The sequence below is a fragment of the Cibotium barometz genome, chromosome 25 (genome assembly GCF_041138505.1).
Source record: "Cibotium barometz isolate CiBa-2024 chromosome 25, ASM4113850v1, whole genome shotgun sequence".
Taxonomy (NCBI): domain Eukaryota; kingdom Viridiplantae; phylum Streptophyta; class Polypodiopsida; order Cyatheales; family Cibotiaceae; genus Cibotium; species Cibotium barometz.
In genome coordinates this window covers 7,006,142-7,027,818 of record NC_141070.1, presented here as the reverse complement: position 1 = coordinate 7,027,818, position 21,677 = coordinate 7,006,142, and the positions used below count along the sequence as shown (strand labels likewise).

At 47.3% G+C, this 21,677-nt stretch overlaps 1 protein-coding gene across 4 annotated transcripts in view; it reads left to right on the top strand.

Annotated features, from left to right (window-relative positions):
- Positions 1-21,677, top strand: part of LOC147624199 (ubiquitin-conjugating enzyme E2 22-like) — a 57,788-nt gene that overhangs the window by 15,427 nt on the left and 20,684 nt on the right. The gene's annotated exons all lie outside the window — the stretch shown is intronic.

Sequence of the window (21,677 nt, the reverse complement as noted above, 5' to 3'; positions counted from 1 at the left end):
AATGGAACCATGAAACCGGCCTGTACTACTGACTGGGCGGTAGATCTTCTTCAATACACACGGCTTTCACCAGTTTATGTCGTCACTTAATACCTTAGCTTAAACACAGAGCAAGAACAACAAAATCCTGTGAACTAGAATGTCCCCAGGAGCTGACACCGACACCAGATAGGCCCCAAAGCTTGGCGCCCCTTTCGGTATTTATTTATTCTTTAGAAAAAGAGATTTTTACAAGGTATTGAGTTTGCTGAATTTTCTGCACATTCCTGAAAATTTCGCCAGCATAACTGTCCCAAAACTGACCCAAAATATGTCAGAATCATTCCAAACCACTTCTGACCTCTTCAGTACGTCGAAACCCTCTCAACAGAGCATAAAAACCAGTAATTCAGCTTGCTGTAATTTCTGCACAGCACTGAAATTTACTCTGTTTTGCACACATATGGCCCTCTGTTCACTCTGGAATCCATCTGGCTTGACCTTATTGCAATCCGGTACCTTCTCGGGCTCCGAAACAGCCCAAAAACAGTCATAAACAGCAACAATAAATTGCTGAATTTGACACCTGCTTTGTGGGGTTATGACCCCCACAGGTACCTGCTATGGTACGGTGGTTAACCGCGCCTGTTCCTATCAAAGGAGGCTCTTGCCTCAGCCAGGAAGCATGAATTCCTCACAGCTGTACATACACATAAGAAAGCCTCTTGCAGGCATAATCATTCTGAGAGAGTAGAGGAGTGGTTTACAGCCACGTATGGCTCACTGCATCAAGGCAAAGGGAGTAGGCAGCTCTCAATAGTCCTTAACCTGCTTCAATCCACCTGCAAACTCACCAAATGAGCTCCCACAGAGAGAAAACGAGTGCTCAGCCTCCCACGAGTGGAAAGTTTTTGTAAAATGTGACAAATGGCACCTTAATAAGCAATTTCCTGCTTTGGACTTCCAGCCTAAAAATATCCTGGCCAGCTCATCAGCTCACTGCAGGTCTTTGGGGACTATTGTTCCCCATTTAATTGCCCTCCTTTTGACGCGAACACATTTCAATTCCGACATAGGCCAAAAATAGCAGGTTCCCCTAAAATTTAGGAGATGTCAGAATCGCGTCCCTCTGATCTTCTGGATGCTCTTCTATCTCTAGAGCACTGACAAATTCCAAGTGCACTGCCCTCTAGCAGAGATATTTATCTGTCTTCTTCTTCTTTCGACCCACCCTTCTCTTAGCCTTAATCTAATGTCAATATTCAGTGCCTGTAAACCTTAGGCCATCCAAACTTAGACTCTCTCACTGAACTTTAATGCTGTCCACTCCGACTGAGCAATGCAGACATTTTGGATTCCAAAAGGGGTTTCTAAACAGGAAACCAATCCGATAAAGAAAGCAAAAACAAAGTTAGTCATTGCCACAGGCTCGTGACACAAGGTATGAGAAAGATAACCGAGTCAAAACAAATCCACTGCATAAAACAGCTCCACATGGCCTTATAGAAAAACCTTGATATTAAAAATTTATTTAGATAGAACATTCTTCCAATAGAACAATGTATAACATATTGAATAATACTTTAGGATTTGGCTTTAAGCCCTTGTGAGATAACATTAATCCTGCACAGACATGCACAGGGAAAATAACCAAAAAGATTATTCATTACTGACTGATTGGTCACACCCGTTGGTTATCCAAAACCAAAGATTTAAGCTACTTTCTAGACTACTAGAGGAAGCTGAATATTTTAAAAAGGATACAATATCTTGGGTTTAATCTAAACCCATATAGACATTCATCCCAGCTTCTTGAAAGTTGTCCGCAACTTTAAACTTCAAGCCATATATCCAAGATATAATCATGTCCCATCAAGTGGGTGAGACGAGATAGTCTCAAAAATCCAATATAACTGAAAGAATCCATGTCCCAAATAAATGGGTGAGACTAAATAAGTCTCCATAATACCAATATCAAAATCATGTCCCAAAATAAATGGGCGAGACAAAATAGTCCCGTAAGTCCAGATCTAATCACATTTCTCTGTCCCTACTCCAAATTGAATCCAAATCCAGGGAGTAGTTATTCGTTCCCCAATCCCTAGTGATGTCAAACGCATGCTACTCTCCACTAGGTTCCATGCTTACACATGCAAACACTAGGTCGAGAAAATAGAAGACTGATTGACTGTGCATGTAGAAGTAATACGTCCACTAGATCTGAGCACAGACATCAAGTCCCTAGCATACCAGATTCCAGTCTATTGACACTTGGCGTTCATAGTCCCGTGCCGACAAGGTGTCACTCCACATGATCCTTGGCATAGACATAAGTCCCCTGCTAACTAGACGTCATGTCCACTCTACCACTTGCTTTTTTTTTGTAAAGCTTCATGTCATTAATTACAGGTGGGAAACATTAATACAGGTGGGAAACCTCAAAATGAGGAAAACCCATCAAAAAGACCATATACAAGGGAGACTACTAGAGTGTTCACTATGTTCAGTGTGAACATAGTTAAACATCTAAAAACAATCTGTAAAAAGAGCATACAGAGATGAGTCAATCTCATGAAGAGAGAGACAGTCATATAAAGATTGCTGAAGAGAGGAACGGAAGAATGAGTAAGCATCCAAATAAGGCCCAGCAAAAACTATCCTGTTGCGAGACTGCCAGGTAGTCCATAAAGCCCAGTAGCGAACCCAATCAAAGAAGACTTTATAGGATCTAAGGGGTGAAGGGAGAAGACCGAAGATCCAAAAGTATTTCCCAAAGGGTGCCTGTCGGAAGCGGGCTCTCAAACGTGCAGCAATCCGATCCAATAAAGTCCTGGTCAGAGGACAACTCCATAAAAGATGAAAGACTGTCTCTTGAGAAGCACCACAACTATGACAAGTTGAAGGTGCCAAAAGTCGCCTAGCCAAGAAAAGGCCGACTGGCAAGACTCCAATCAAGCATCTCCATAAAAAAAGTCTACTTTTCAAAGGAAGACTGCATTTCCAAAGAGAATGAAGCCGCTGTTTCCACCAACCCTGACTTTTATGAAGATGCCAAATCTGATTTGCATGTTCTTGAACCCAAGAGGCAGGCAACAAGAGATGATATATCGAACGAACCGAAAGTTTAGCCATTGATAAAGGGCCTCGTGCAGGTTGTTCTCTTCTAAGGCTCCAATCAGCCAAACGATCAGAACGATCCAAATCTGCAATTGGTTCAAAAGGAGCAAGAAGCTCTCGAATAAGCTGCCAGATTGATCTATAATGCATCCCCAGACCAAATTTTCTGGCGGCAACCACAAAAGAAAGCACATGGCCACCAGCATCCAAAACATCATCAATAAGATAAACTCCTTTCTTTGAAAGGAAATATGCCTTCCTAGGCTCTCGTAGAGCCAAGGGTACATCAAAAGCCTTTGACCAATGAATACTCTCAAGGTGAAGCGAAGAAGATTGCGCATTAAGCCTGGGATTCCAAAAAAGATATTGCGTAACCTGTTTCCAGGCAAAAATTAACTTAGATGAAAGAGGGCAGCCGACAATTTTTCCATCGAAATGGCTGAAAATTGCATCCCAATACGTAACAGTCCACTTTCCAAAAGCAGGTGAAGACATAAACATACACATATGACCCAACATAATAGCCCATGGCTGGCGCTGATGTACAAATTCCAACAGCAAAGTGGATTTACGAGCAAGCATATGAAAATGAATATTCAATATGTTCAAGCCACCATGTATCTTTGGAGAACACATCTTTGGCATTGACAAAAGACGAAGACCCTTTTTACGATGTTGAGTTTTCCACACAATTGCCATTGCCAGAGACATAAACCGATCTATATCAGCTTTCCTCCACATAATCAATGGAAGAAAGAACTGTATGTAAGCCATTACAATAGCTTGCACTATCTTGAGACGTACATGAAGAGGCCAAGTGGAAAGCTGCCAATAATCAATTTTGCGATTCAATTTTAGCATAACCCATTGAATCATTTGTGAAGATGACAGCTGCCAACCCAAAGGGTAACCCAAATGACGAACGATATGTCCACCAGGAGGTATTCCACCGGGCCACAATACATGATGCCATTGCTGTACGTTAAACGCAAGCAAGGTAGACTTATGGAAATTCACTTTCAAACCAGCAGCCAGACCAAAAAGTTCCAAAGCCTCCATTAATCTTTGAAGATCTTGTTGCGTATTCTTGGGCATAAAAAAAGAATCATCAGCATAAGCCTGAGCCAAGAAAGTATGCCCAGCAGGAAGCTGTAAGCCATGCAATTCATTAGTAGCTTGCAAAAAATCCAAGTAGCAAAGAAAAGGATGTGTGGCAATAGCAAACAACAAATAACTAAGCGGACAACCCTGGCGAACTGAACGTCCCAATTTCCAAGAATCCGATAGAGAAGAGCTCAAAATCAAAGAAGCATCACTGTCATTGTAGAGCCAATACACAATATTTTGCCACTTCGCACCGAAACCAAGATAACTCATAGTCATAGCTATATAGTCCCAATGCACAGAATCAAAAGCTTTCTCAATATCAACCTGCAAAATGAGTACATCCTGCTTAGTGTATTTGGCATATTCAATGGCAATATAAGCATTGGCTAAATTATCATTGATTTGCCTCCGAGGCACAAAACCATATTGCGCAGGATGCAAACCATCATGTAAAAATCCTTTAATACGATTTGCCAACATCTTAGTCAGAAGCTTATAGATGACAGGCATAAGAGTAATGGGCCTCCAATCAGAAAAAACTTCACAAAGATCCCGTTTAGGGAAAAGCTTAACCAATCCTTCTTTCCAAGAAGATGGTAGTACATCATTTGCCCAAGCTTCATTGATCATATACAGCAATGATTGTTCCAGCTGAGGCCAAAAAGCATGGAAAAATTCCACTGTCAATCCATCCCATCCGGGAGATTTCCATCGACCCATTGAACGTAAAGCATCTTTAAGTTCAATATCAGTGAACGGAGATTCTAATTCCAATGCATCCTGTGGAGAAATAATGGGCCGAACATGATGCAATAAAGCATAACGAGCATTAAGTATGTCAGATGAAGTAGTTGGCGGTTTAGCAAAAAGAGCTGCAAAATGCTGACTAGCAATATATGAGAGCTCCGACAAAGAATGAGTCCATTGACCATCAGATTTTTTCACCCTTCTGATGCATTCCTTTTGTCTTGAAGCATGTAGATTTTTGAAAAAATCTTTGGAAGAGCAACCCTTATCTATGATCGCTCGATGTCGCGAACGTGTCAACCATTTTTGCAATTTTCTCTGATCATTTAGCATGAGGAAATGCTTAGCCTGCATTAAAGATTCTTGTTCATTAGTATTTAAAACCCTATACTGAGGAAGATCAGCCATAGATTGACATGTTTCTTTAGCCTGCAAGATCCGATCCCGCAAGTCGGCCATGTAATAACGACCATAATCACAGATCACAGCCTGCATGCGCTGAACAAATTGAAACCAAGCAATGTCAATGTCCTCATGCATTTGAAGGGGCAAAGGCTCAATGGCTTGCAAAACCATTTCCTTGAAATCAGCATGCACAAGATAACTGTTGTTTAAAAGCAACAGCCTATGTTTCTGAAGAATAGAGACATCTTGTGGCATGTCGAAATAAAGGCCTAACCATAAAGGAGAATGATCAGAGAGTAACATGGAACGATCAATCCATAGTTTGCAAGCAAAATCATCGTATTGGTCAGCATGTAACAAGTACCAGCGATCCAGACGTGTCCAGATATGTGGAAAAGCATTGTGGTTAAAAGTAAACCCTTTTTGCAGATGAGGGAATACATGCTGCCATAGGTCCAAAATATTGCAGGAAGAGAGCAAATCATTCCATGTTCTGCGTTCAGCTCCACGCATATGAGTTCTTCCAGTGGAATTAAATTCAGGAGATGGAGCATTATTAAAATCTCCACAAAGGAATGCATTATGGAGCCAGGGATAAGCCAACATTTGTGACCATATATTTGCCCTGTCAGCTGAGCTTTGTGGTGCATAAACTGCTGCAAATTCATAAATTTGTCCATACAATAAACATTGAATGACCATCCATCTGCCAGCAGAATCATTGTAGGCCAACATTGGTTGCAGATCATGCTTAACAAGCATAAAAACTCCCGAGTAATGCTGAGTGCCCGCATAAAATATATCATAACCAACAAAGTGACCTGATTGACCCACTAAGGTATGCTGATTGTGTTCTTGCACACACACCAGATGAGGTTGCATTTTATGTACTTAGTGCCAAAACAACCTAAATTTACTTGGATCACAAAGTCCTCTAATATTGTACGAAAGACATTTTATTGGAGCATCAAACATCAAATCTGTACAAAGGTATATACAGTGAACAGCTAGCAAAATCAATGCTGCATAACAACAACTGAATCAGGGAGAGAGCCCTCGCCCTGAATCAAGAGAGACTCATGCATATTCGTATCAACACACATATCCAAAGTATTTACATCGGCATCCATACTCGAGGAAGCACCTCGAACTACATCCGACCATATTCTAGAAAGCATAGTTGATGAAGTGGAAGACTGTGCAATAGTGGCAGATGCAGTCCAATTACGTGAAGGAACGGGAGCACGACGAACCATAGTAGCTTTTTTCGGAGTTTTCCATTCAGCTGAAGATATTTTATCTTTTCCTTTATCCTTAGGTTGATTAGGCACTGCCAAAGAAGAAACAACTTGTGGAATAACTTTAGCTTTTCCTTTCTCTTTCTCCTTTTGAGTATTTCGAGTGGCTTGATTTGTTGGTATCTCCTTAATTTGAGTTGGCTGCTCATTCGCTGAGATGGGAGGTACAGCAGATAACGGCGGAGGATGCAGCAGAGAAGGACATTCAGAAGCCATATGCCCAAACTTATGACAAGTGAAACAAGCACCTGCAAAGACTCCCCAATTCAATTTGAAGTAACATGCACCCATGCCACGCACATTTTCTACTTCAATAGCAATTGCAGGTGGTTGCTCATGGTCTGTATCCCACAAGATGCAAAATCTGTTTTTGTTTCCTGTAGGACGAGGTGCACAAACCACTTTGCCCAATGTGGCTGCTATACCTGGCAAATGTTCCCTCAAATATTCTGGAAAATCCACGACCTCGACCCAAACAGGACAACGATGCCTAATCAAGGATTGATAGTCCTTGGTCGGGGACCAAGGTAACACATGTACCAACTGTACACCAAACATAAGGGGAGAAGTTTCAAGCATCTGCTGCTTATATTGACCATCAGATAGTAATACATCATAAAAACCCCTTGCTGCAAAGTGAACTCCATCTACAAAGGGTCCACCTAGAATGGACTGAATCCATTGAGCTACTTCTTGCGCAGAAGGCATTTTACCTGGAAAGAAGAGAATAATCCCTTTCTCTGAGTATCTACGCAGAGGAGACACAATCGTCGGCAATTTAATCTTGTAACTTGAAAGAAGGAGGCGGGTCCTTCCATTTGACACGTCTGTCTACAAAGTCCTCACATAAAGCCTCATATACAAACTGTGCATCCAACGAATCTTGCTTAATCATGGTGACAGATTCAATTGCAGCATGCTGCCTCTTGTTACTGTCTGCAGCATTATCCCGGCAAGCATAGGTCACAACAGTCTCAGACATAATTGCAAGAGTAAAGTCTGTACAACACTGCTAAACAACTCTTTTTTTTTTTTTGAAAGTTGTATGCTGTATACAGGAGCCTTTGAAATTTAGGCGAGTAGAGTCGCAGCTTCGAAGCAAAAGGAGTCGCAGGCGAACAGGCGAACAAGGTCGCAGGTGATAGGCGAGTTGGGTCGCAGGCGATAGGCGAACTCGGTTGTAGGCGAGTAGAGTCGCAGCTTCGAAGGCAAAGGGAGTCGCAGGCGATAAGCGAACTGGGTCGCAGGCGAGCAGTCGAACAGACAAACTGGGTCGCAGGCGAGCAGGCCTCTCTCTCACACACGTGCGCGCGCACACACACACACGCACACACACACACGAGCGCACAGAGAAGAAAAGCGAGCTGTACAGCAGGTCGTGAACCCTAGAACAAGCTCTCTCTCTCTCTCTCACACACACACACACCTTCCACTCTACCACTTGCACTCCGTGTTGGTGCTCTGACCACACACCTTGGAGAAAAGGTGAGCTCAAGTGTGTAACATAAGATAAGAATTAGTCACACAGGCGTAGATATCCTGGTGCTCCATAGCATTTTGGCTAGCAATAGTTTTATAGGCGTTTCGGCCTGCCAATAGAAATCCTTGATCCATGAGATAACCATGAGTTCCATAAGTCCAATGCATCGCAAATAAAGGAAGCCAAAAACATAATCCATCCCAATAAAGGGAGCCGTAAACAATGTTTCTCTGAAACCATCTCAAGGCAAACAACAACATACTATTCTCCTTGTACAGTCATACAAGGGTTAGTGAGCATCAAAAGCACTTCATAATAAGTAGCAAAAGCATCAACTTTGTAAACTCAAAGTATACTTAGCTTTTATTTTCTTGATTCGGTCTTGTGACATGAGGGTTATGAACCCACCATGCCAGCCAAAAGATATTTCCCCATATCGGTTGCCTTCGAGCTTGATAATAAGATCCATAAATCAGGCATAAATGGCTAATTCCATATAGAAGAGAATACAGGCAATAAAGCCAATTCCACCATTCCAAAATGGATTCTGAAAATCCATAAATTAGATTGCCTTTTGCACATGCCTTGATGAATGACTGCTCCCATATGTGGATAGGCCGGGTGTATTTCAACTACACTAGTAGCCAGTGTTTATACCCCAACAGAATCGTCTTCACACAAGAGTGTGAAAGAGCCAATTCTCTGATACCAATGTGACTTCGGGGGTTTCGCAAAACACTTGACCATTAATGCAATTAAACACTGAAATCGGCCACAACCTTAACACATATCCATCATCACTTTGCATAAAACATAAAAGCTGAACAAAACATCCACAAATGCTAAAAGTGGAGCTTGCACATGTGACACCACATAAAGGCTAGAATGGGCCGAGCCCCCCCCTTCGAGTATTTTATTACCCAAGGAGAATATCATGTACAAGGCTCAAGCTTTGAGGGCCTTACTCTCCCCACGGGAGATGCCGGATTATGCATATTCAAATGCCATAACATAGCCCAACACGAGGCAACCATAAAATTCAGCCAGAAAAAATGCCGAGCCAACAATATAATCCTCCGTGTGGGTATTGATTCTTTCCCAGAAACCATGGGTCTTCATGCAATAGAGTTGGTACAATAGGTTCAGCTCTCCATTCAGCCGGTACAACAAGTACAATAGCTGGTATGGTAGGTACAATGGTTGGTACAGTAAGTACACTGGTTGGTACAACAAGTACAATGCTTGGTAAACCGTACAATAGGTACAGTGGCTGGTACAACAAGAACAGTGGCTGGTAATCATAATAAAATGATTAAATACCCTTGCCTTCAGTATTTTTTCGCGATGGAAGCCTCCAAAACAGTCCCCAACAGCCGGTATTCTTTATGGGCAGCCTTAAAGAAGAGAGAGAGAAAGAGAGTAGCCATCATTAGGGCAGCCTGGAACGGTGGTAGAGGCTAGTGTGCAGCAAGAGAGCCTCGTTCAAATGAAGAGAGGGCTCCAATTCATAGATTTGGGCCTCCCATGAGCTAAAATGGCAAGAGAAGGCTATAATGACAAGTGTGAGGCCACTTGTCTCACTTTGATCCACTTTCTTGCCACATGTCCCAATCTAATAGATGGGTTCTCTCATAATCTTTATCTCTAAAAATATCCCAACTGGTAGCCTATTTGTCATAGGTACTTTGGCAACTCTTGGTATCTGCTCAATTCCAGATGTAATGACGCGAACATAATTTCCATTGGAGTTGGGCCAAAAATAGCAACTCTCCTAAATTTTAGGAGAGTGATCCTTTGTATTTCATGATAATCCTCCATTCCCAAAGTTTGTTCTTTCCAAATATTTAGACGTCCTAGAGTCCACTAGACCCCTTTCATACTGAGAAATGTCTAGGCTGACAGAGTGTAAGTGGTAGAGTGGGCATGACGCTTGGTTGGCAAGGGACTTATGTCTACGCCAAGGGTCATGTGGACTGACACCTTGTTGGTAGGGGACTATGTCTACGCCAAGTGTCAGTAGACTAGAATTTGGTATGCTAGGGACTTGATGTCTGCGCTCAGATCCAGTGGACGTTCTACATCGGCGTGTATGGTCAATCGGTCTTCTATTTTCTCGGCTTGGTGTTTGCATGTGTAAGCATGGAAACCAGTGGAGAGTATTATGCGTTTGGAGCGAATGATTGCTCCTTGGAGATAGATTCGACTTGGAGTACGGATAGAGAGACATGATTATGATATCTGGACTTATGGGATTGTTTTGTCTCGCCCATTTACTTGGGACATGATAATGATATCTAGACGTATGGGATTGTTTTGTCTTGCCCATTTACTTGGCACATGATTATGAGATCTGGACTTATGGGACTGTTTTGTCTTGCCCATTTACTTGGCACATGATTATGAGATCTGGACTTATGGGATTGTTTTGTCTCGCCCATTTACTTGGGACATGATTATGATATCTGGACTTATGAGATTGATTCGTCTCACCCATTTGCACGATTATGATATCTGGACTTATGGGATTGATTTGTCTTGCCCATTTTCTTGGAATATAATTATGATATCAGGACTTATGGTATTGTTTTGTCTTGCCCATTTATTTGTTATATGATTTGATATTGTTATTATGGAGACTTATTTAGTCTCGCCTATTTATTTGGGACATGGATTCTTTCAGCGATATTGGAATCACTATCTCCCCACATGGAGGCCATCATTGTTTATCTCACCATACATGTGGATTCGTGTTGGGATTGCGAGAGGGCAATTCAATGAACACTCCATCATACTCGTGGATTCGTGTTGGGATTGTGGAGTGAGTGCTTCATTGTTTCCACACCAGGCTCGTTCAGATCAGAGTTGGGATTGTGTGGGAGAACATGGGGACCGTTGGGATTGGGAGAAAGCATTGCCAGATCTATGGAGAACCAGCTTTTCTGTCACCATGGTTTGTGCACTGGAATGGCACCAGTTTGTGTACATAGCACATGTTTCTGTGCGAGACACTAGTTTCTTGTACATGGCACTTGTTTGAGTGTCTCAGCACCTGGTTGGCAATTTTCATTGGCATATGATTCTCTCATTGATATTGGTTATTGAGACACAGTTGGCTCTTGTGACTGTGTCTAGTATATCTTCCACGGAATGTAAGTATGGAAGCTTTGCATTTATGGATTTATACATATTGGAGACATGGTTGGCTCTTGTGCCCGTATCTAATATATCTTTATGGTCTTTGGATTGATGGAGAGTTTTATAGTCTTGACCATTTATTTTGGGACATGTGTATATCTTGATATATGGTTTGAACCTTTAAAGTTTAGGACAACTTTTAAGAAGCTGGAGGGAATGTTACCATTTTGGACATCTCCAAAACTCATGTGCGTGGATGGGCTTTGGATGCCCAAAAGATCAAGAATGTACAAGCTTTGGGAATGAGGGATTATCCAGTATAGAGGACCAAGTGTTCGTAGCATGATTCAGGCTCTCGAGACGGTTTCTTGGTCACAGAAATGGGCTTTGGAGCTCATGTGTCAAGTGGAAAGTATGTATGGCGAACTCTTAAGGATTTGGGAGAGTCCAGCAATGAAACAGGTTTTTACATGGTTCTACATGTATTTCTCATGTGGTGGAACACAAAGAGATCATCTCCTAAATTTTAGAAAAAGTTGATATTTTTGGCTATCTCTGATAGAATTTCCGTTCGCGTTATTACCTCCGGAATTTGACAGAGATCGAGGATTACCAAAGCACCATTGTGAAATTAACTAGCATCTCATCTGGGATATTTTTAGAGCTGAAGATTGTGGAATTTTTGGCCTTTGGATTTGGGACATGTGGTAGATAAGAGGATATAAGTGAGACAAGTGTCCTCACACTTGTCAATTCATTCTACACATGGCATTGTAGCATTTTCTTGCTTATTTGAACATGAGAGAGTCATCTCTTGGGCGAGTTTGAGCTTCAACTAGGTTTTTGGAGGTTGAAAACTCTGGTTTTTCAGCATTTCTCTTCATTTCTAAGCCCCCCATAACCATATCCAGCCTGGGGAAGATGATTTTCACTTCTCTACACCATCTTGCACAGCTTGGATGGCTGTTTTCAGCAAAACAGTCCTAAAGCTTGCTGAAATTCTTGGTTTTATGCGATATACAAGCTGTTTTACAAGTTTTGGCACTCAAGGAAGAGGTATATGGGTTTATGAGCTCATGAATGAGCCACATGGGCTAGTATACAGGTTTATGTACTTATGGAAGAGCCATATGGGTTGTCATACAAGTTTATACGCGTATGGAAGAGCCATGTGGGCTTTTATACATGTTTGTGCACCTATGGAAGGACATGTCGGATAACCATATTGGATGAAGGACAGGTTTATGGTTGTATATGGATAATCCGGCATCTCCCATGGGGAGAGTAAGGCCCTCAAAGCTTGTACATGTTATATTTCTCCTTGGATAATGAAATACTCCAAGGGGGGGGGGGTCGGCCCATTCCGGCCTCTATGCAGTGTTATTTGTGTAACTTTTATTTTCAGCTTTATGGATTGTTTAACGACTGTGATTAAATGCCGAAATGTTTAATTGTGCTCATGGTCAAGCAATGCACACCCACTCCTGCGCTTCTCGGGCAAGTTACAAATGGAGCCTTTTATAAGATTCAAGGCTTATTACACATATAGAAGGAGATTGACAACACATTTGTTACAACCAATTTTGGGGGACCACTTGGGCAGAGAACCCATGACTCACACATATTGGCTTTTAGAAAGTCCAATCATAATCTTCCTGTTTTAGAGAAAGATTATCTATGATAGTAGTTGCATGTTCTACTCCTGAGGCTTCTGCTTCTTGGACTTCTTCATCTTGTGCCACCAGGTTTGCATGTACCTTCTCTTGCTCTTTGGTCATCTTCTTGAAGCATCTGTCCTGTGTGTGTCCTAGCTTTTTGTAGAAGTTGCATCTGATAGTTCTTTTCCCTTTCCCCTATGTGAACATAGCTCTATTTGACTCGAAGGAAATCTCAGATCGCTCTTTGCAGTGGTCTTCGTCTATGAGAACTGCAATCATCTCATTATAGGTCAACATGAGCTACCCTCAGGATAGCAAGGTTTGAGAGAATTTTGAAACCTCTTCTACACTTGATAGAAGCAGAGCTTTCTTGTCATCCACATCCACAACTCCTCCCAAGCTAGAGAGTTCTTGTATTATGGAGCCTAGGTTGCTCAAATGTTCTCCCAAAGTTTCTCGTTCATTCATTTTTAAGCAAGATAATTTTTGCTTAAGGAAGACTTTGTAGTTAACGATTTTATTACCAAACAAGTTTTGCAATTTGTCCCATACCTCCTTTGAGCTTTTGGTGAAGTCCATGTGGTAAATCAGTTGTTAGACAATCCGAGCTCGATGAGCGCCATGACCTTGTCATTATGATCATTCCATGTGCGAATCTTTTCCACTCCATCGCTTGGTTTTAGGTCCGCGTTGACCACATTCCAGATGCTATCCCTCATGATCAGGAGACTTCTTATTTGCCATGTTGGGAAGTTGCTCCCATTGAATTTTTCAATCACCATGTTGGTTCTGTTGGTCTCCATGATAGTGGGTAACTAGACATATGTCACCCGATCTGTGGGAAGCCCCGAAAAATATTGAACTCCATGACTGTGGCATTTGTGGGCACAGATGTCACCTCCAGTACAGGCAACATCAGTTTTCTCGACGTTGGAGCATGAGGAGAAGGCACCAAATTGGGTGTGTAGACAATGTACTGGTACATCTTCTCTAGCATCCCTAGGGCAGCATATCCTTGTGACAATCTCGCCTCAGCGGCTGCTTGCATGGAAAAAGCTGGGCCCCTAAATAGGACTCCCAGATACACATAGGAGGTAACCTGCTCCACAGTCTCCCCTCTATAAATGAAACCCGGTGCTGATCTGCTAATCCACTGCATTGAGGTATTAAAAATCATAACCTTAGTCTTGCCCAGGTTGACCGTGAGGTCCCTGGCCTCCGTGTAGGCCTGTAGTGCATCCAAATGTCTGCATCTCCTCTGGAGAGTCTGCTATAAGGACTATATCATCAGCATATATAAGCAATGGTATCCAAGGAAGCACCTCTTCCCTCTCCTCTGTCAATAAAATCCGAAACCTCATCAATGTATAGCCCGAGAAGAGTCGGAGACAAAGGGCAGTCCTGTTTCACCCCTATGGTGCTGTGAATCAAGTCTGAGTTTCCTTCCGCAGTCTTCACTCTGCCAGTGACTGACTAATATAAAGTAAGTACCCCCCAAGTGAGTGTTGGCAGTACCCCAATGTCATACATCCTTTGCATCAGCTTGGCCCGTGGTACCGTATCAAAAGCCTTGCGAAAATCCACAAAGCAACAATATATCCTCCGACCATGTGCTCTGCCCTCCTCAATAATGGCTTTGAGCGTAAAGATATGATCTAATGTCGAAATTCCCCGTCGAAAAGACTCCCGTAGCTCGCTGAAGCTCCCGCCTCCACCCTGCATTGTGCGCCCGCCTGCACGCCCCCCCTCTCTCTGTCGCCTGTTCGCCTCCCACCTCTCCGCCTGTTCGCCTCTTCACCCCCCGCCTGCCTTCGCTCCCCTTTGCTCGCTGTTGCGCCCCCCCCCCCCCCCCCCCCGCCTCGCTGCTGCGCCTCCCCCCTCCTCGCCATTCGTCACCCGCCTCTTCGTATATTCGCCCCCATCTCCTCTTCGCCTGTTCGCCCCCCCTCCCCTTTGTCGCCTGTTCGCCCCCCCTCCCCTTTGTCGCCTGTTCGCCCCCCTCCTTTCCGCCTGTTCGCGCCCGCCCCCCCCTTCAGCAGCGCCCCGCCTCCCCTCCCTTTCGCTTTGTTGCCGCCCCCCCCCCCCAGGGCTTCTCCTTCGTTTTCCCCCTCTCCCTCCTCTTTCGTGTTGTTCACCCCCAGGGGGTTTTGTTTTTCTTCATTTTCATCCGGTCTTCCGCCTCTTTGGGTGCAGCCCGTTTCTTGCAGGTTTTCCGCATTCGCCTCGCCTTCGCCTGAGCTTCAGACTCTGATGGAGACTCCTCCCGCCTCGCCTCAGAGGGACTCACCCGCAGCCCCCTCGCCCGCCCCCGAGGTCATCCCCATCAGGCTTTCTCTTTCGCCGGAAGAGGAAGCGAGCCTCACTGCAGAGGTGGAACGCCTCCAGGCTCATTCCACCATCTGCCGTATAGTCGGCACTCGCCCCAGCAGAGGGGAGATCAGGGATCTTCTTCAGGCTCGCCTTCTTGCAGATGTGGGCAAGATCCTGGATGTACAGCTCCTGGGCCGGGGCCATTATCAGATCGAGTTCGAGGCCGCCCAGAGCGTTGCCAAGGTCCTTGCCATGAGTCCTCTGGACATCAGGGGTGCTCGGGCTTTCTTCAGACCTTGGCAGCATGGATTTGACCCGGCAGCGGTGGAGCAGGGAGAGCGCCTCTTCCATATTACAGTTTGTTTCCCTGGTCTCCGCCGGGAGTATCTTCCGCTCCTCCCTAGGCTCGGAGCATTGGTGGGCTCGGTACTAGAGACGGGCCCCTCAGCAGCTTCAGTGGTGGCCAGAGCAGCGGGGCTACCTTCGGTCAGAGTGTTGGTGTCTGACATCTCCTCCCTTCCTAAGGTCATTCTGCTACCTAGGATAGGGGGGGGGTGGATAGATCAGAGAGTGGAGTTCTCGGGGCTCCCGAACCAGTGCTTCATTTGCAGGCAGGTCGGTCATCTGGCCAAGGCGTGCCCTCGCAGGAGACCTCGACCCTCACCACAGCAGCAGGCTACTGATGGCCCGCCCACAGATTCGGCTCGGCAGGCTGCCTCAGGGACACCTGCTCAGGCCACAGAGACCTCGGAGTGGCAGCCTGGACAGGGGCGCCGCCGAGGGAGACAGCCACAGCAGCACGCACAGAGACCGCTGCAGCAGCAGCCACAGTCTCAGCCTCACTGGGTTCCCGTGAGGAACAGCTTTGCTCCCCTTCAGGAGGAGACCCCTGCAGAGCGACCGAGGACGAGGAGATGCCAGCTCCCCCTTCTTCACCCCCCCCACCCCCGTCCCCTCCCACCGCCTCGTCTCCACCTTCGCCTCCTCCCGCCCCCGCTCCGGTTTCGGCAGCGGCTCCCTCTCCACCTCCCTTGCCTCCCCCTCCTCCCCCTCCGCCCGCCTCACCTTCCCGGGAGACCCTGGCAGTTCCCTGGCGCTCACCTGCAGTCCGGAGAGCGCTGAGCACTGACCTCGCTCGAGCATCACAGAGGAGACCTATGCCGATTAGGGCCTCACGGATTTCATCTATCCGCAGTCGGCTGAGTCGCCTTGGCATTAGACAGCGCTCGGAGGCCTTTGATTATACCTTTACACGGCTTTTTGGAGCAGAGGGCCCCCATGAGCCAGCACCCATTCGAGTTCATGTAGTGATACCTCCGGCCCGCGGGGAGGAGGCACTAGACTCAGCGGTGGCCTTCTCGTTCCCTCTATGTGGACCTTGTGATCGGGAGTGGACTCTAGAGCTTGCTCTCAGCACTTTGAAGACTCAAGCAGTTGAGTTTTCTCACCACATGAGCGATCTGGAGGTGACTGATGTGATAGGCCGACTTTGGGAGTTGGCTCATTTTTTCTTGGATCTCGGGAGTGTGGATACCTCAGGGATTCGGCATTTGGTCGTGCGCATAGTGGCAGACTTGGCGCGCGACCCTGGATATGTGAGTATACACGAGGTTTCTCTGTCAGAGCAGGAGGCAGTCGCCATGGGCCACAGCCACTGGCGCCTGATCCGGGATTCTTGCAGTACACCGGGTGGGCAGATTCGCAGCCGTTCGGATGGGGACTACTCTCCATCCAAGCCGCTTGCGAAGGCCCGCCGTACGGCTGAGACAGCATCCACCTCAGCAGGGCATCCATGAGGATCATCTCATGGAATGTACAGGGCCTAGGCGGAGCACACTTTATACGCTATCGAGGTTGCTTGAGGCAGGAGCTTCAGAGATGCCTGGTTGGTGGCAGCATTGACATTTTGATGATGCAGGAGCACCACTTGGGTGAGAGCAGGATCCGGAGATATGGTTCGGTGATGCCTGGTAGATGGGACACTTTTTGGTCTGCAGGATTTGGTCCTTTGGGTGGACAGGGAGGAGTATGCATGGTTATTGCAGATGTATGGCGGCAGGCCATTGTGGATCGAGGGATCATTGTGCCTGGTAGAGCACAGTATGTCATTCTGAGGATGCATGATGAGCTATTGGGTGTGCTCAACATCTATGCGCCCAATCATGCTAGTGCCAGAGCAGAGTTTTGGACTCAGGTTACAGATGCATTGCCAGAGGCCGCACATTGGTGTGTTGGGGGAGACTTCAACATGCTTGAGGACCCGGCACATAGGGTGGGAGGCAGTCATGTTACAGTGCACGGCACGGAGCTTGCAGCTTGGGACCGGTTTTGCATGTCACTGAGGATCACTGATGCATGGCAGCATGGGGCTTTCTCCCGGTCTCAGGACAGTCTTAGTTTCTCTCGGTCGGATCGCCGGCAGGGAGGGACTAATCTATCACAGATTGATCGCTTTTATGTGGGCGATTGGTTAGGGGAGCGAGGGGGCTCCGTCGGCATTCTTGCTGGCACCTCATTTTCAGATCATGCGCCAGTTATATTGACATTGGAGGAGGGGACACGGGAGCCCAGCTTGCAGTTGAGGATCCCAGAGAGGGTACTTGCAGATCCCAGTCTCGCTGAGGACATTGAGAGGATCTGGCATGATAGTCAGTGCTCTGACCAGGATGCAGCGGGCCAGTGTGCCCAGGGACTCATTGATCTTAGCTCTTTTCTACACGCTGCAGCTTTGACACGACTGGGAGAGATTCGCGAGCGGGAGCAACGGCTGAGACGCAGCCTTGCTTCGCTACAGCGCCTTCAGGAGCAGCAGCCTGCATGTGAGTGGGTGGCGTCCCAGCTGAGCCAGGCACGCCAGGAGGTTAGAGAGGTAGAGGAGCAGAGACATGAGTTTTACTATCGTCGTCAGGCCTCTCAGTGGACGCAGCTTGGTGATAGAGTGACTGGGGAGTTTTTTGAGATCACTGGACCCCGTCATGCGCGAGCAGGAGTTCGCCAGCTTGGTAGACCGGATGGCTCGATACCTACTGAGCTCGGGGAGATCAGAGCCATTGCCACTGCTTTTTATAGTGACCTGCTTTCAGCGGAGCCAGCCACTGAGGATTGAGATGTGTGCAGACAGACTGTGTGGGCCCATGTGCAGAGGAGGGTCACAGACCATATGCGCACAGTTCTAGGTGCGCCTCTGTCAGAGATTGAGCTTGCCGAGGCCTTGAGGGTCCTGCCGCCGCGACATAGTTGCCCAGGGGAGGACGGACTGACGCCGGCCTTTTTTATGCGCTATTGGGACCTTTTGGGGCCAGGCCTCCGCAGGGGCTTTTTAGCATGTTTTGGACACTGGGGTGATGCCGCAGAGCTTTTCAGAGGGCTTGATCTATCTTATCCCCAAGGGGGAGGGAGTATCGGATGACATTCGGCATTGGAGGCCTATTACGATCCTCAATACTGTCTACAAGGTCTTAGCAAAGACCTTGAGTTTGAGGATCCAGCCCTTCCTGGGGGAGTTGATTCATGCTACTCAGACAGGATTTGTCAAGGAGCGCAGTATCCTTGACAACATCTTTACTTTCTGGGAGGCGACGGCCCGAGCTAGGTTTCTTGGCGAGGACTTGGTCGTGATGCTTCTCGATTTTGAGAAGGCATACGATAGAGTTGATTGGGGATTCTTAGAGGGCACTATGCTGCGCCTGGGCTTTGAGCCAGGATGGATCAGAGGGGTGGCAGCTTTGTATTCCACAGTTCGCAGCCAGGTGCTGATTGCAGGAGGTTGGGGGCCGAGTTTTGAGCTGACCAGATCAGTCCGTCAGGGGTGTCCTCTTGCCCCTTTCCTTTTTCTCTTCTTTGCGGAGGCTATGAGTATGTATTTGACGGCAGAGGAGGTTGGTTTGAGAGGACTTCAGCTCCCAGTCCGGGGGGAGGATTTGCTTGATGCTGAGTTTGCAGACGACACGGGCTTATTTTTGCATGGCCAAGAGGCCAATCTTATTCGGGCAGAGCAGTCGCTCCAGGTTTTTAGTGCAGCTTCGGGAGCATTGATCAATTGGCGCAAGACAGTGGCCTTTTGGATTAGTAGTGCTCCCACTCCGGCATGGAGCCCGGACCCCGGTTTTAGATGGATTCCTCCAGGCACAGCAGTGCGGTATTTGGGATGCCAGATTGGCCTCGATTTGTCACCTGAGCAGCAGATTGCCCCGCTTCTTCTGAGCATTCGGAAGAAGCTATTGTATTGGAGTACAGCTCGACTATCCTTGGCTGGGAGGGTGGTGGTGGCAAATCAGGTGCTGTTAGCGACTATGTGGTACATTACGTCTTGCTGGATTTTCTCGAGCTCTTGCATCAGCCAGGTACAGAGGCTGATCAGGAACTTTCTGTGGTCTGGGCGGGACGGTCAGCCAGCTCGGGCAAAGGTTGCATGGGCAGTTATTACACTTCCGCTGGCTCAGGGCGGTTTGGGCATTATAGATCCAGTCGATCAGAGTAGAGCCTTATTGGGGAAGCTTATTGTTCGGGGGTTGCTTCCAGGCGCTGAGCCTTGGAAAGAGCTCCTCTTGCAGCGACTGCAGGCCCGGGCGCCTCCTGCAGGGGGTACTTGGGCACCAGAGATTCGCTGGATCTTCATAGAGATGAGGAGGACAGGCCTCAGTAGAGGATGGGAGGACAGATTTGCTTTGAGTATCCTGAGAGCTTGGGAGCTGCTGAGACCGAGGCTCTCTCAGCGGCCTCCTTCTTGTGTTGAGGAGCGGGCCAGGCAGCCGCTCATCTGGAGCCCAGCGGTTCGTACAGAGCAGGGTCATATGCTGGGTTCTCGGCCTCGTCTAGCCTGGGGACCTTTAGCGGCAGGCCCAGCTCGTAGTTTTGGAGACTGGCAGGCTTTCTGCAGTCTACCAGAGGAGACCCAGGTGGAGAGGCTGAGTCACTTCAGAGGGGGGTTGATTATGAGGGATGATATTCAGGAGGCACTTACAGAGGAGTGGTTCACACCTCTCGAGCCAGTGGCCCCACGGTGGATGGGAGCCTTTACACAGTTGGAGATCCTGATTGCTGTCAGAGCTAGCAGTGAGGATGGCAGATGCCTCTATTATGAGATTCAGGTTGAGGGCAGACTCCATAGAGTGGAGATGGAGTCGCCTTTGGTTGCAGAGTGCACCTTTCAGAGGATTCGGGTAGTGGCTGCCGCTTCTCGGAAGTGGCATATTGACCCCGACCCTGCTGATGTGCTCCCGGATTGGCGCATATGGGCATATGCAGCGCGCCCCTTGGCCCGGCTACAGTGGGACCCCGGGGAGTACGAGTGGCATGATCCTTATGCATCCCTTGAGGCCACAGAGATCACCTTTTTCCAGTATACTGTTCGGCTGGGACGGCATATTTTGACGGCGAGGAGGACGGTTTCTCCAGCGGCAGCGGGGCATTGGCGATTGCAGGGACTATCACAGGAGTTCCTGGAGGATTTCTGGGCTCGGCTCTGGGCTAGTCGACAGGCCCGCAGGATCTCGGCTTTTCAGTGGCTGGTCGCCCACAGGGGCTCAGCAGTTGGCACTTGGCTTGTTTACAGCGGTCTTCCGGCGGCCTGCGTCCGATGCGGCCACCCTATGGAGACACAGAGACATTGCCTTTGGGACTGCCCTCAGGCACAGCAGATTTGGCTGCGGATGCTGCGTATTCTGGCCCCCCTCTCTCCAGAGGGTATGTTTACGTGGGGTGCCGCTGCTTGGTCGACTTCGTCAGGGCCTGCTATGGGCTATGAGATGGAGCAGGGCAGTCAGGCCATCAGATTTATTAGGAGCCAGCCTCGCCTGGTTTCGGCACCGGATTTCTCGTCCGCCAGCTGGACACAGGAGAGGGATTTACGATGGGAGCTCCTCAGCAGCCTCACCATCTGGTTCACCTGGAGGGCCCGGTGCTTTACGGCCTTTGAGGGGAGATTAGAGCCACCAGCAGAGACTGTTCGGGGGATTTGGCAGGAGTTGATCCACACCCTGCGAGGACAGTACGACCGCATCCGGGGAGACTCGGATGAGGCGATCTTACGGCGCTAGGCCTTTCACACCACTTGGCGCTACGGCCCGTTCTACACCCTACACACGGGATCCCCCCGTTGGCACTACAGGCCACCTGTTTGGCTCTTCCCCCCCCCTATTGTATGATTTAGCCGCTCAGTTCTTTAGACTGATGCTTGTATTTTGCAGCACCTAGGGAGAGTCTCCCGGGCTGCCATGATGTATTCACTGCTCTTCTCTCTCTTAGGAGCAGGAGAGATCTTTTGTAGTCCTACGGGCGTTTTTTACATAACTAATGAAAGGATCTTTTCTCGGAAAAAAAAAAATTCCCCGTCGAAAACTTGCGTGGCATGTAGCTCGTAATCCTTGAGTCTCTGCCCAAATACTCAACTCATGCTCAATAATAGATGCGTATAGTTTCGCCAAGGTGTGGCCGACCATA